Here is a 9190-nt window from a genome sequence, read left to right as displayed (position 1 = left end):
TAAGTAAGGATCTACTCTTGCCATTTTGTTTTTGGTTTTCTGGTTGTTTTGTGGTCTTCTTTCTTGCATTCTTGTCTTCCTCTAGTGAAGATGATTTTCTCTGGTGATTTAGTTTCTTGATTTTTATTTTTTTGTGTGTCTATTGTATGTTTTTTGGTTTGAGGTTACCATGAGCCTTGCAAATGCTATCTTATCACTCATTATTTTAACCTGATAATGACACTATTTGCATAAGCAAACAAGCAAAAAGAAAACTAGTAAAAACTTGCCTTAACTTCATTTCCTTGCTTTTTAACTTTTCATTGTTTCTGTTTATATCTTATTATGCTGCCTATGTCTTGAAAAGTTGTTGTAGTTATTATTGTTGTTTAATTCATCATTTAGTCTTTCTACCTAGGATAAGAGTAGTTTGCAAACCACAGTAACAGTGTTTATAATATTCTGCATTTTTCTGTGTACTTATATTACACAGATAATATAAAATGATGAAATCCCTTAGCTTTTATTTGTTTGGGAAAGTCTTTATTTCCTCTTCATGGTCAAATGATATTTTCACTGGATATACTATTCTAGGGTAAAAGGTTTTTTCCCTCAGCAATTTAAATATGTCATGCCACTGTCTCCTGGCATATAAGGTTTTCACTGAAAAGTCTGCTGCCAGATGTATTGGGGCTCCTTTGTATGTTATTGTTTCTTTTCTCTTGAAGCTTTTAGGATTCTGATTTTATTCTTGACCTTTGGGCATTTGATTATTAAATGTCTTGAGGTAGTCTTCTTTGGGTTAAATCTGCTTGGTATTCTATAACCTTCTTGTATTTGGATATTTTCTCTAGATTTGGGTAGCTCTCTATTATTTGAAGGTTTGCTCAAAATAAACTTTCTAACCCTGTTCTGTACCTCTTTTTCAAGGCCAGTACCTCTTAGATTTGCCCTTTTGAGGCTATTCCCTAGATCGTGTAAGCATGTTCATTGGTTTTTATTCTTTTTTCTCCTCTGTGTGTTTTCAAATAGCCTTTCTTCAGAAGCTCATTAATTCTTTCCTCTGCTTGATCCAGTTTGCTCTTGAAGGACTTGATGCATTCTTAAGTATGCCAATTGCATTTTTGAGCTCCAGAATTTCTGCTTGATTTTTAAAAATTATTTCAATATCTTTGTTAAATTTATCTGATAGGATTCTGAATACCTTCTCTGTGTTACCTTGAATTTCTTTGAGTTTCCTCAACACAGCTATTTTGAATTCTCCATGTGAAAGGTCACATATCTTTGTTTCTCGAGGATTGATTCTTTGTGCCTTATTTAGTTCATTTGGTGAGGTCATGTTTTTCTGGATGGTGTTAATGCTAGTAGATGTTCCTTGGGGCCCAAGCGTTGAAGAGTTAGGTATTTATTGTACTCTTCATTTCCTGAGCTTATTTGTAGCCATCCTTCTTGGGAAGGCTTTCTAGTGACACTGTGGTTCTTGCAGACTCGTAGAGGTACTGCCTTGATGGCCTTGGATAAGATCTGTGATGATTCTCTGGATTACCAGGCAGAGTCTCTTTTTCTCTTCCCTTACTTTCTCCCAAGAACACAGAGTCTCTCTCTCTTTCTGTTCTGAGACATCTAAAGCTGGGGCTGGTATGATGTATGATACAAGCACCTCTATGACCACCACCACCATGACTGTGCTGGGTCACACCTGAAGCAAGCACAGTGCTGGGTCTTGCCCAAGGCCTGCCTTAATCACTCCTTGGCTATAGCCTATATTCACTCAAGGCCCTGGGGCTCTACAATTAGCAGGTAGCAAAGTCAGCTGGGCCTGTGTCCTTCTCTTCAGGGTGGCAAAGTCCCCCTGGCCACCAGTGGGTCCAGAGATGCCATAGAGGAGTCAGGGACTAGAGTCAAAAACCTTAGAAATCTACTTGGCATTCTGTTGTATCGTGGCTGAGCTGGCACTCAAACCACAAGACACAATCCTTCCCACTCTTTCCACTTTTTCCCCTTTCCAAAAGCTGAGGAGCCTCACCCCATAGCCACTGCCACTCCTGCAATGAGGAGTACTGCCAAAGTACTACTGATGTTCCCTTAAGGACCAAGGGCTCTTATATCAGCTTGTGGTGAATACTGCCTGGCCTGGGACTCACCGTCAGGGCGGTGGTCTCCCCTTTGGCCCAGGGCAGGTCTAGAAATGCTGTCCAAGAGTCAAGTCCTAGAATTGGGGACCCCAAGAGCCCACTTGGTGCTCTACCCCACGGTGGTGGTGTTGGTACCTAAGATGCAAGACAAAGTCCCCTTTACTCTTCCTTCTGTTTTTATCAAGTGGAAGGAGTTTTGCCCCATAGCCACCATAGCTGGTAATGTGCATAGTCTCACCTGAAGCCAACAAGTCTCAGAAGCTCACCAAGGCCCTCAACGTAGTACCCGGGTATCACTGCTGGTTATTCAGGACCCAAGGGCTCTTCAGTTAGCAGATGATGAATGCTGCCAGGACTGGGTCCTTTCCTTAAAGGCAGTGGGTTTCCTTCTGGCCCAGGGTGTATATAGAAATGTCATCCCAGAGCTAGAGCCTGGAACGAGGGCCTCATGACCTCAAGGTGCCCTGTCCTTCTGTGGCAGAGCTGATAAGCAAGATTCAAGACAAACTCCTCCCAACTCTTCCCTCTCCTCTTCTCAAGTGGAAGGAAGGGGTTTCTTTTGGATCCACAAGCTGTGCAGTCTGGGGTTAGGGGAGAGGTGATGCCAACATTCCCTTAGCTGCCCCAGCTGGTATCTCACTATGTCCCATGCCACTTTAGTCCATTGTCTTTGGGCCTAGTTCAGCACTAGGACTCACCTATGAGGTGCAGTCCTTATGGCCCAGACTACCTTTCAAGTTTACTTAGACAACAAGAGCACTGTGGCCTTTGGTACTGAGGTTTGTGGGCAGTCAGGTTTGGACCGCTGGTATCAGTGATTGCCCTCTGGCTAAGGCTGGTTGCAATGCCTTCTTTTGGGTGGACATCAGCTTAGTTTGGTCAGGTTTTCCTTTTTGCTGCAACAAAACAGCACTGAGTTCAGTGCCTCACAATTGCTCTGTTCTCCCTTCACCAGCACCCAGAGATGCTCTTGGCACCAAGTCCTGTTGCTGGGGTCAGGGAGGGGTGGCATAGGAGACTCAGAACCATTTTTCTTTCTTTTCAGTGTCTCTTTCAGTGATACGAGGTTAAAACCAGGTACTGTGAGTGCTCACCTGATTTTTAGCTCTTATGAAGATGCTGTTTTCTGTGTAGTTGTTTGTTAACTTAGTATCCTTGTGGTAGGGGTAGGGGGATGATCTGTGGAGTTTTCTGTTCTGCCCGCTTGTCTCACCTCCCTCCTAAAAAAATTCTTAAATGAGATTGTAATGTTTATATGAACTTGCAGGAAGACAGACTTCTTGTGCTTGGATCCTGGGTCTCTTACCCCTTTTGTAACATTCTTCAACATACTTATAACTCTGTGCCTATGATTCCTTCTCTGTAAAATGAAGATAATAATAGTGTCATAATGGATGTAAAACAGTACTAAATGCCATGTAAGGTTAGGTGGTGGTATTATTACTATTTATATTATTTATATTATATTCTGTGGTGATCTGTCAGTATTTGCGAACACCTTTCAGTGATAGGAAATTAATTCTACTTCTTGATCCTAATTCTACTCCCTGTCTGTTCCTAATCTTGTTTTTCCTTTGCTTCCTCTTTTCTCATCTACTCATATTTTATGCCTTCCTTCATGCTTTACATAACTTGTAGCCACCTTCAGTGTTTTTTTGGAATAAAGTAGTGTATGCATACATACATATAAATCTTTGTTCCTAGAATTTAGCACTGTTAGTGCATGGTCTTTATCTTGGATGTCCATATATTCTAGTTCCCAGAACAGTAACTTCTGGACCTTAATAAATTATTTATTGAATGAACAAAGGAATTAATTACTTCGAATTTGTGAGGTGTTGTATATGATTATTATTTTATTCCTAAATCTTATCATTCTTTAGACCAAAAGGATATCCAGTTTGACAGTGTTCTTTCTTAAGAATGATGCTTATAACTGAATATAATAGTTCCTATGGGATTCGATCAACAGAGAGTAACAGAGTATTATGTTATTTTATTCTGTGTGTATTTGTCTATTACTGTACTTAAAATACCAAACGGAAGGGGCAGTATGACTTTGGACTCATTTGCCATAATACTGAAGTCAAATGTGTTGCTGTTAAATCAGCCTTCTTTACCCAATTCACATTTGTGCTTAAAAAAAAAGCATTACAAGACCTTGCATATTTCTGTTCGACTTATTTTTAACATTCATTTCATTATTGCAACATTTATTGTAAGTTGTATCAGTTTCATATTTCTTCATCTTCTATATATGGAGATTATGCCCCAGTTACATCTCTTTATCTGTAAGACTAGTAATATCAAAAAAGAAAATGAATTTCATGTCTTAAAATTTATCCTTAGTAAATTCTACATTTTCTGTTGATTATCACTTTTAAAGGCCAAACCCTCTTTTTAGGAATTTTTCCTGAATCCCATCCAGGAATCACATGCTGTAGTTTGCTCTGATTTACTAGATTTGAAATCACCCTTTCCTATTTATGTGAAAATTAGATTTCTGTTTGTAGGGAAAAGAAAAAGAGATCAGACTGTTACTGTGTCTATGTAGAAAGGGAAGACATAAGAAATTCCATTTTGACCTGTACCTTGAACAAATGCTTCACTGAGATGCTGTTAATTTGTAACTTTGCCCCAACCACTTTGCCCCAGCCACTTTGCCCCAACATTGAGCTCACAAAAATATGTGTTGTATGGAATCAAGGTTTAAGGGCTATAGGGTTGTGCAGGACGTGCCTTGTTAACAAAAAGTTTACAAGCAGTATGCTTGGTAAAAGTCATCGCCATTCTCTGGTCTCGATAAACCAGGGGCACAGTGCACTGCGGAAAGCCACAGGGACCTCTGCCCTGGAAAGCCAGGTATTGTCCAAGGTTTCTCCCCATGTGATAGTCTGAATATGGCCTCATGGGATGAGAAAGACCTGACCATCCCCCAGCCTGACACCCGTGTAGGGTCTGTGCTGAGGATCAGTAAAAGAGGAAAGCCTCTTGCAGTTGAGATAGAGGAAGGCCACTGTCTCCTGCCTGCCCCTGGGAACTGAATGTCTCGGTATAAAACCCGATTGTACATTTGTTCAGTTCTGAGATAGGAGAAAAACTGCCCTATGGTGGGACGCAAGACATGTTGGCAGCAATGCTGCCTTGTTATTCTTTACTCCACTGAGATGTTTGGGCAGAGAGAAACATAAATCTGGCCTATGCGCACATCCAGGCATAGTACCTCCCCTTGAACTTAATTATGACATAGATTCTTTTGCTCACATGTTTTTTTGTTGACCTTCTCCTTATTATCACCCTGCTCTCTTACCGCATTCCTCTTGCTGAGATAATGAAAATAATAATCAATAAAAACTGAGGGAGCTCAGAGACTGGTGCCGGTGCAGATCCTTGGTATGCTGAGTGCTGGTCTCCTGGGCCCACTGTTGTTTCTCTATGCTTTGTCTCTGTGTCTTATTTCTTTTCTCAGTCTCTCATCCCACCTGATGAGATATCCCACAGGTGTGGAGCGGCAGGCCACCCCTGCAGTGTTCGCTAGTTTCAAAGCTTACAATGCCTGTCATTTATCTGTAGCTCTTATACTTTTTATAAAAAGTAATTTTATACCAAAAGCCTTGAAATTTTTTTAGAGTAGTAGCTTTGAACTCTTGTTATTATTTTATTCTACTGTTATCAGTAACCTCCCATGTTAACACTATTGTTTCTTTCTGTTTACTTTCAGCTGGTTGGTGGAGAATTTGAACTGGAGATGAACTTTATTATCCAGGATGCTGAGAGTATAACATGCATGACAGAGGTTTTAGAGCACTGTGATGTAACATGTCAAGCAGAAACAGGGAGCATGTTTACAGCCATTCTATGAAAAAGTGTTCGGAATGTACAGACTAGCACAGAAGTTGGGCTAATTAAACAAGTATTGCTGAAAATGAGTGCTGTAGATGACATGATAGCAGGTATGGGGTTGTCTGTTAGGAAAGTATAACTTAAATGTTTATAAAGTTTCACATACTTCTCTTTATATTCTATAGGTAATGTAGATTTGTTGACACTACTTTGATTTAAAATAAATGGAAATGTGTGGAAATTTTACTTTTATATTAATGGAAAACCTGAAGAGTGAAAGAAGAAAAACATACTTACTATAGTAGACAAACATAACTACTAATGTTGTTTTCTAAATTTTAGAAAATCTCAGTACCGCGGAGTGCTATGAAATCTATAGAAAAACAAACAGTATTTTTTATGTAGTATTTCATTAAGCTTTTACATAATTAAAATGCCACAATACGTATTACAGTTCTGTATAATGAGCATTTTATCAAATTCCCCAAGTTCTGTGCCCCTCAATCTGGCATGTATGCAACTATGACAGGAGGAACTAAAAGCCTTAGATAAGCATGGTTTATCTTTTTTTTTTTCCCCACGTGTATTTTTTGTTTTGTTTTGTTTTTTTTCTGTAAAATATCCTGGTTCTTCCATAACTTATAAACTTGATTTATACCGAGGAGATGGGAAAGTGGGCGGGGCAGGGTGGACTGACCAGGGATGGGGAAGCTCCTCTCGCTGCTCCCTCGGGGCGGGCCTAGGCCCTTTGGAGGATGGGGACGCCAGGACACTCCTCCCTGAGGTTGTCTGGCCGCCTCTGCCCCTGGTGCTCAGAATCCTGCGTGCCCCTCAATTCCAGAATCCCTCCTGAGACCCCAGGCCCACTGGGCACGCTGCCCCTGGTACTCAGAATCCTGAAGCGCCATTCGGTTCCAGAATCCCCTCCTCAGCTGCTGGGGTGGCGGGGTCCCTCCTTTCTGATGTCCTCCCCGACCCCCGAGGGGGGAGGGAAGGGAGGGGGGCTCAGGTCTCCCCTCTGTGGCAGGGGGAGGTGGAGGTGGAATCGGAATCGGAAGGGCGTGGAAGGCAGGGGCCAGGAGGGCTCAGCCGATGGTGAGGCCAAAGACACACTGGAACTTGTTCTTGCAGTGATTCAGGAAGGCCCCAAGGGCCAGTGTCAGGGGCAGGGGCGGGAGCTTCTTCTGCAGCGTGGCACCCACGATCCAGTTGCTATGCTATCCACAGAGCCTTTGAAGAGGAGGTTGGCCTTGGGCAGGTCCAGCTTGTACCCGAAGGAGACGCTGGTGTCCTGCATCTTTGTACTAGCCTCAAACTCCACACCCACCTGCAGCTGGTCACTGGCTTTGTGGTAGTATGTTGCGTGTATGCCCGCCTGGCCCAACGTTACCGTTGCCAACCAGTTGTTCAATGTGTATTTCCCAGTAGAGACATGACAGTGCCATCCTCCCCAGGCTGCCGGTGGTAGACCAGCTCTCCGCCCAGGGCCAGGCAAGGCGTGATGCTCTGGAGGTAGTGGGCTACGAGGATTCCTGAACCCACGAGGACGTCTGGGTTCCCCAGGGTAAGGGCTGCTGTGAGTCAGAGCCCCGATACTCCCCGTCCACCTGCCAGTTCGCAAACCTCAACTGCTGGGTCTGGATGGCCATCTTGGACCTGAGACCGGGGCCCAGCTGGTGAATGACCTGAGCGTTGAGACTGCCGCTGTCGTCCATGTCCCCCACCAGTACAGGGAACGCCTCTGTGGGACTCAGCTGCTTTGTTCCCACGTACGTGACCTCGATGTGGTAGTTGGACTCCCCGATTGTGCTGAGGGCTACTGTGTGGTTCACCTGGAAATGGTTACTCCACCCTTTGTTGACTGAGCCTGACACCCTCCATCTGAATGGGAAACAGCTCCTTGCACTTCCGGTGGCACTCCTCGAATGTGCCCGGGTTGGGCAGGCAGCCGCAGGCCCCATCCTCGGCGGCCCCTGAGGCGCTGGCGGTTGCAGCCCCGGGGGTCCGTTCTGAAACTCCACTCCTACTGGCACCGGCGCCCAGGCCACCTCCCAGCGGCGGCAGCGTGAAGCCAGGCGGAGAGGGCAGAGGTGGCGGCCCTGTGGGCGGCGAGCTGGCGGCCAACAAGTTCCCCATGGCCGCCGGCGGCAGCGCCTGCTCCCGGCCTGGGCTCCGCTCCCACCCCGTGCGCCACGCGCAACCGAACCCGCAGCGTCCACCGTCGCCAGCATGGTGTATCTTTTGGACATGTCCATTTTGGGAGAAACTTTTGTGTTAAAGTAAACTAACATACTATGGGCTAGAACATAAAATTCACCAAGAATTTTAAGATAAAAATACTAATGTTTTGCTTGTTTGGGTTATTTCAAACAATAGCTTTGAAATCTATAATTTTTTCACCACCAACCCTTTATCTCCTTTCATGCTCATTCTCCCGTGTGGCTAGATGCATTTCAGAAAAGTGTTTTGAATATTATTCCAGAGCAAGTATCATTCCAGAAAATAAGTTTAAAGTTTGAAATGTTTATTTTTTGTAAGCCATAAATCTTCAGCTGAAGTATCTTCTGACATAAAAGCATTTTCATAATTATAAAAGTGCTGATATTACTCTCCACAGTATTATATCTGATCCTGCAAAGTAGTTCAGACACCCAAGAATACTCTTAAACATTTTGACTTATGCATTTAATTATTTTTAAAATTTATGGAACAAGACATTAAATGAGAAAGAATGGAATGAAAAATGGGTTAAAAGAATGCAAAATTGCAAAAAGAATGCTTTGAATTGAAATATTTCCAAAAATTTGATTTTCTGAGAAAATATATTAAAAATCATATCTAATTACCTTCTGGGTGGCATGTATCTTTTTTTGTAATGACTTAGCACCCCTGTATTGGGGACTGATGGCTAACTTGGTGAAAAATGAGATTCAGACATCTATTTCTTAAAATACCTTTTTAATACAGATATATTAATAGTAGCGTTTCTATAAATTCTAGAGTTACTTAATAGGAATTTATTAATATAGACTTATGTGTACACATGTTTTATAGAACATCATATGATCCTTCAATTCTTATATCTGAGTTTAAGCTCTTAATATATATATATATTTTTTTGTAAATTGCCTGCTACTCTATGGAGTGCAGTTTAGAGAATGAGCCAAAATTACATGCATAGTAGTTTACTGGTACATAATTCATCAACACTGAAATGTAAAAGTGACAGTGAG

The 9190-nt window shown here is 42.6% G+C and overlaps 1 pseudogene; it reads right to left on the bottom strand.

Annotated features, from left to right (window-relative positions):
- Positions 1 to 650: 650 nt before the first annotated feature.
- On the bottom strand, positions 651 to 8172 carry LOC100438414 (mitochondrial import receptor subunit TOM40 homolog; annotated as a pseudogene).
- Between the last annotated feature and the right edge of the window lie 1018 nt (positions 8173 to 9190).

Source organism: Pongo abelii, chromosome 11 (genome assembly GCF_028885655.2).
Source record: "Pongo abelii isolate AG06213 chromosome 11, NHGRI_mPonAbe1-v2.0_pri, whole genome shotgun sequence".
In the NCBI taxonomy this organism is placed as follows: Eukaryota; Metazoa; Chordata; class Mammalia; order Primates; family Hominidae; genus Pongo; species Pongo abelii.
Note: the sequence above shows the minus strand (reverse complement) of the source record. Positions and strands in the feature narration are given on the sequence as shown.